Genomic DNA, 7,199 nt, shown 5'->3' on the forward strand with positions numbered 1-7,199 from the left:
TGCTGCACCTGTGTGCAGCCCACAGCTGCAGCTTCTCCTGCAGCTGTGTCAAATCTCCGCTTTGCAGTAGAGAAGTGGGCGTGGCCAAGAGCACTGGCAGAGAGCAGCCAGGGGCAGAGAGTGGAGATCATGACATTATGTGCTCTTTAAGACTGTGGGAAGGGTTTGAAATACTAATATATATATATATATATATATATATATATATATATATATATATATATATATATATATATATACCTATATATGCTACAATGTTCCTAATTTTTATCATTTTGCTACATTCAGGTTTTAACTTGCTATAAAAAGTTTTCGCTTTTAGCTACAGTTTTGCTTATTTTAGATTTTAGTTAATGTTTTGCTTTTTATTTTTACCTATCGTTTTGATTTTTATTGTTTTAATTAAGGGTTTAGATCATTTCAGCTTTAGCCTATAAATTCGCTATAATTTTTTTGGGAATTTCAAGGTTTTGCTAAGATTTTGTTAATTTCAGCTTTTAATTACCGTTTTGTTAAATTTAGCTTGCGATTTCCATTTTGCAATTTTTATTTTTACGCTTTGTTAAAAAAACAACAACAAAAAAAAAACAGATCAGATTGACCTTTAAGCTGTTTAGCTTTTTTCACTTTAATTCAGAATATAGCTCAATTTAAATTAATGATATAGTTTTGCCATTTTTTAGCTGCATTTGTTATTTTTAGCTTTTAGCAAAGTTTTTGCTTTCCACAACCGTTTTGCTCATTTTAGCCTGTGCTTTTTGTTTTTCTTATTTAAATTTTAGATACAGTTTTACATTTTTCAAGGATTTATCTAATTTAAGCTTTTAGCTACAGTATTCCAAATTTCAACTTTTAGCTTTGGTTTTGCTCATTATTATGTTTTGCTTTAATTTTAACATTTCAGTCAGTTTCTTTAACACACTTCAGCCGTCATTCAGCTGTCAAACTGTCTAAAAATGCAGTTCTTTCCATTTGTTTAACTCGGGGACTTGTGAGAAGCTTAGATAATTTTTACGTGATGTTTAAGAACAAATATGTTGGTGAAGCGTATGTCCCTTAATGTTAGCTCACCGTTAATAACAAGGTTTTATAGCATCATAAATTACAAACTGCTCCAACTTTCCAGCTGACAGACCAGCAAACGACGGCTTTTAACAACAAGATTAATGCTGCTTGACTGATTTGAAAAGGGTTCAATCGGCTTTGCCGTTTCAAAATATTCCACCACGAACATATACGGCATCATTTTCCACTTTGTGTGAAAACTCATTATGAAGATCAAGACCAAAATGCTCATGGGCCGCCCTTACATCACCAAGATTCATACAGAATGCTAAATAAGCTAATTAAGCTTGGTAAAGCGCAGAATCATGGCACACGAGGGTTCAGGAGCTAAAATGGACAAATTAATAAACGATGAGAGCCTTATTAGGCGGTTGTCATTTGTGAACAATAAGTATAATCATTTGTAAAAGAAAGAGCAAGCGTTCCTTGAAAGAATACCGATCGTCTGCCGCTTTTCATGCCAGACGTTTAAGCTGTTACACCATTATAGCTGTTTTGGTTAAACTTTGTTACGGGCATTTGTGCACAATCTTGTGCGATATTGTAAGATCTTAAGAGAAATGTGCACAAAATTTGTTGTGGATAACTTTCAGCTACTACCACACCAAATTTCAGCACAATAGCTGTAACATTAGCTGAGTTATAGCAATATTTGTACTAGTTAAGTTTGGTTAGGTGTGGAGGCCATCTTGAATTGAATTGATTCCAAAGATTAAACAATTATAGATGTATAATCAGTGATTCTTACCTGAGAGTTTCATTACAATCAGTTCAGAGGTTCATGAGATATTTTACTAACAGACAAACACAGTTGGCTACAAGAGTTAATTACAATTTTTTTAAACAGTTTTTGAGCCACCAATTTGCTCTTTGACTCTGCCATGGGGATGATTCTCAGCTACTATCACACCAAACTTTAGCTCAATAACTGGAACAGTGGCTGAGTTATAGCAATCTTTGTGCTTCCTAAGGTCGGTTAGCTGTGGTGGCCATCTTGAAATGAATCGATTCCAAAGGCTAATCAGTTGTAGATGTATAACCAGTGATTCTTCCCTGAAAGTTTCATTATAATCAGTTCAGATGTTCATTAGATATTTTGCCAACAGAAAAACACAGTTGGCTACAAGAGTTAACTACAAGTTTTCTAAAACAGTTTTTGAGTCACCAGTTTGCACTTTGACTATGTCATGGGGATGACTCTCATCTACTACCACACCAAATGTCATCTCATTATCTGCCAAATTGACTGAGTTGCAGCCACTTTAGTGTTAGCAGAGCCACTTAAAAGTAAAAAATAAAATAAAATCCTGAGTCATTCCCTGTTTGAAGCGTTTGAGTGGCGTTCGAAAAAGCACGCCAATCATCAGAGCGACTCGACGAGGAGAGGCAGATCGAGTGAGCGTCGTGTCGAGCTGTCGCTACGGCAACCGACTCTCAGAAAACCTTCCCACAACAGCTGTTGTGAGCCTGTGCGATTAGGCATGTGTTTTAGTCGTCGTGATCACTCAGCCTAATAACAAGAGGTGAAGGGAAGGAGGAAAAACAAAAAGGCAGAAAAAGGAGGAGAAGACGGCATCACACTTGGAAAAAAAAAAAAAAAAGAGGAACCGGGATGAATAGAATGTGGGCGATCTGAAAAGCAAAGAAACAAAAAGAAAAAAACATGACAAACCCTGCAGCTACATGAGGATTCATTACAACGCTGCCGAGCAAATAAAGAGCAGCTCAAACAGAATGCTGGATGCATCACCTCAGACGTTTACCGTACTTTGAATATTACATTTTATTGCCAAGTCAGAGTGTTCAGGGAGGAAAGAAAATATTTGTGTTCATAAAAAACCACTGCGAAGGAGAAATGGCTTCCACAGCTGATTGTAAAAAGCCCTTCCTGGAAAGGTTAGAGGGTGAAACAGTTAAATCGTCTTATTAGTCTGCGCTACATCACTATCACTGGTTTCCTTCGTCTGCTGCCAGGTTCTTGGCAATAAAGCATGTTTACTCAGAACAACAGTCAGTTTTTATGTGGAGCTACCTTTCTGTATAATGAAGCAGCCACAGCTTTATTGGGGAAAAAAAAGGATCATATTCAAACACAATACGTGCTCTGTTGGAAAAACATCTTTCTATAACAGGATGAACGAAATGATTCAAATCTTTTGGTGCAAAACCTCTACAGTCCGCCACAAAAACAACCAAGTTGGGACATATTTTCAATAAAGTTCGCATAGATTCATTTTTTAGAGGGTATGGACAAAAATTAACTTTTCAAAATGTTAAAAAGTTTGAAATACCTGCACACAGAAATAATGTCGAAAGGCATTTAGAGTAACTGAAGGAATCTTTCCAAATATTGTTCACAATCTCATGCCGCGTTTCGCAGGATGTTGCTCATTGTATGTGTTGGGTATGACTTTTAGCTACTACCACATCAGCTTTAGCTTAATATCTGTAAATATGACTGAATTATAGCCATTCTTGGGCTGTGCTAAGGTTGCTAACACACACACTGGGAGTTTACTCCAAGAGCTATTGGCAAGGTTTTAAGCAAGATCACATGGGGATGACTTGCAGCTCTCGCTAAGCCCAATTTTAGCTCAATATCTGTTGCAATGACTGAATTATACCATTTTTTGTTTATGCTAAGTTGGTTAGCTGTGGCTGCTGCAGATTAGCTACCACAACAAACACACGGAGTCATCATCGCCTGTTTGCATTTGGCTAAAAGTCCTGATTTGCAGCTTGAAGGCTTTGGAATGAGACACATAAGGTTGAATGTCTGCGTTCACCTTTCATCAAACCCAGTTCTTTCCAAGTATTGCTGGATGTTGCTTCTTAAACACTTTATTGTAAAGAAAACTTTTTTTCATGAACAAACTGGGAATGAGACACTTAAACCGAGTCAGAATAGCATTTACAGATGGTCCCCCATTCAAGGCTTGGATCCTCCTCCCAGAACAAAGTTCTTCTAATTGTCTACAAACTGTAAAATATGAAAGTCATACGTTAGCAGAGTGAACAGGAGGGGACTCAACACACAGCCCTGAGGGGAGCCAATGTGAGGATTATGGTGGAGGAGGAGAAGTTGTGGATCCTCACAGACTGTGGCCTCTTGGTTAAGAAATTCAGGATCCAGTTGCATAGGGAGAGGCTTAGTCCTAGTGCGAGTCAGGGTTTGGGGATTCAAGGTGTTGAAGGCGGATGTGAAGTCCACAAAGAGCATACGGACATAGGAGTCCTTCTGCTCCAGGTGGGTGAGAGCAGTGTGGACCACAGAGGAGATGGCGTCCTCTGTTGATCAGATGATCCCCCATCCAAGCCTTGGATCCTCCTCCCAGAACACAACATTCTAATGGATCAGAAGCTCTGTAAAACACTCCCAGAAAAGCTCAGGATAATTTAATCAATGAGTGTTCTTTAAGTGCCGACACCCTTAGACCAAAGGTTAAAGAAATGGATTTCTGTGCTTTAACAGAGCAGCAGAGGCCTTAACAGCTAAATGAGCAAATGATAAAGGCATCCATATCTGGACCTCATCAGCTAGTGTAACAAACACCATCAGTGCATGAATACAAATATTAATAATTTGTAATGTGTTGTGTGCAATTACCTTTAGATCAAGTTTGTATAGCCTTAGCTCAGGTTTATGCTGTAAAATCTGGGTTTAGAGAACACTCTGAAACAGAACTGCCAGGATTAAAGACATGGTACAAAAAGGGGACATTTGCTACCTATTTAGAGATCAAGCCAGGAGGTATTGATTCCAATAATTTTATGGTAAAAAGGGAGATCATTGGATGAGTCATGAAACACAGTCAGCTCTAAAGTATCCATCCATCTATTATCTTTCTCTTGTTCCAGAGTTGGGTCGCGGGGGTAACAACTTGAGCAGGGAGCCTCAGATATCTCCATGACCACCCCTTCCACCTCTTCTGGGTCTCTCCAGTACATCCTGAGTCTTGACAGGGACACGCCTGGAAAACCTTCCTAGGGAGGCATCCAGGGAATGTCCTTACCAGATGGCCAAGCCACTAAAATATACATTTATGTGTTAGATTACTGTGGATGACGACTGCATTTGGGCTCTCCAAGCCAAACTGTGGTAAGTTTACAGTTTTTAACTAAACACAGACTCCTCGCCCTCCTTCTGTGCCTTTTCATCTTTCCCTCTGCCGTCTCCTCCTCCACCATCCTTCATCCTTAGTTTGTACTCTCCTACCCTGGTCTGTCCCTCAGCTCGTCTTCACAGCCAGAAGGCCGCTGTTTGATAATAACGTGTCAATCTGTAATGTACTCCGGTCATGACTCACCCGCAGATGGCTTGGAGAAATACACTTTTTGCTCCCCCCGCAGTGCCCCAGTTATCAATGAAGAAGTGTCTGAGGCAGTCCAACTGTGAGCTTTCTGGCGCTGCGTTGGTGAAATTAGGTGATTTGGATTCTGTGGAGCTGGGCTGCTTGAAATTCTCACTTGCATTTTCAAACTTTGGGGGCTTTGGATATGATTAAATGTAGCTCCCTGGGAAAACAAAACATGGTAGATATTAGATGTCCTGCTGGTATTCAGACATCAGAGCTTGTCAGGTTGCAGGGTTAGAGTATTTAAGCCTTAAAATTTAAGATTCCTTCCTCTCAACCAGGCTGGTTGTTTCTATTTATTGAAAAAAAAAAAGATTTTTTTCCACATTCCTATACATGAAGTGGTACTTCTTGCTCTGAGGACTGAAGGGGTAAAGGGAGGTAGTGATGGCAGTGGGAGTCTGCTGCAGAAGCCTGCATTAAATCGAGCTCGAGGCGAGCACTCTGCAGTGATGTACTGAAGCAGACCGTTGCAGGCATGCAAACAAATGACTGTCTGAATTTAGAAGCCAGACCTCTTAAGTCTGACAGCCAGAAGTTCTCCCTTCGTGGACACATTTAGCTTTGGGCTCCGCCGCAGCTCCATCATGACGGCCTGTTTTCTCGTCGCACATTTTAAAAGCTGATATTTTGGAGCAAACAGAAAGGTTTGCAGAAGGCGCAGGCTGACAGCATTAATTGGTGGATACCCGTTTGTGCATGGGATCGCCCATGATTATGGAAGTGTGAACAAAAATGACGAGAGGGAAGAAGGTGGGAGTTGGGGGGAGGCAGAGACAAAAGCATGTGTCACAGTTTTTGTCCCGTGTTGACTGATAAGCAGGTTTTAGGTGCCAGACCTCAGAGACAACAGAAAATCTCCAAGAGACAAAAGATTGGTTTTCTGTTGACGGCACGCTCGTTTATGTCAAAATTTGGGTTTGTCGTTTTTTTAATGTTTGAGCGAAGTCGCTTTAAAGCAAGAAGAAAATTATCACACTTTTACGAGTGACACGTTTTTAGAAAAGAAACAAAAGGCTCTAAATTGGCAGAAGACCCCAGAACTGAGAACAGTTGAAGATATGAGTCATTGTTGTCCTCCTACTATGATGTTATATTAAATAAATGGAAGTTAAACCAGTTATTAATTTATACACGGTATTTCAAGCTATCCATTAGCACTCAGAATACATGTTGTGAATGACTTTCAGCTGCTACCACCCAAATTTTAGCTTTGTATCTGTAAAATGGGCCAAATTGTAGCCATTTTTGTGTTACCATACCATACCATTTTATTTATAAAGCACTTAAAACAGCAGCAAGGCCAACCAAAGTGCTGTACAGCAAAATTTAAAAAAAGGACACAGGATAAAATACACACAATTCACAGAGGCAAATATAATAAACTACAAGACTAATATAATAAGAACCCACTGACGTTAAAATCAACTCACACTGGATCAAAAGCTCGGGAATAAAAGTGTGATCCCAAATGAGACTTAAAAAAAAAAACAGGGAGAGAGGGAGCCTGCCTGACATGAAGTGGTAACTCAACAACCATACAACTCTCCTTGAATCACCACCAAATTGTGGTGGAGGAGTTTGTGTACCTGTCCAGGTGACACATCCACGTTTCACTCTCTGACTGCTGGACACAGACACCAGCTCCTTGTCATTGGGTAATTGACAGAAAGATGAATGTTGGTTGGATGATTGATGTTTGATGGTTGGATGATGGTTGAATGAACATCTGAGTGTTGGATGATGGTTGGATGGATGTTTTATAATGGCTGGATGGAT

This window comes from Nematolebias whitei, chromosome 22 (genome assembly GCF_014905685.2).
Source record: "Nematolebias whitei isolate Nwh7 chromosome 22, NemWhi1, whole genome shotgun sequence".
NCBI lineage: Eukaryota > Metazoa > Chordata > Actinopteri > Cyprinodontiformes > Rivulidae > Nematolebias > Nematolebias whitei.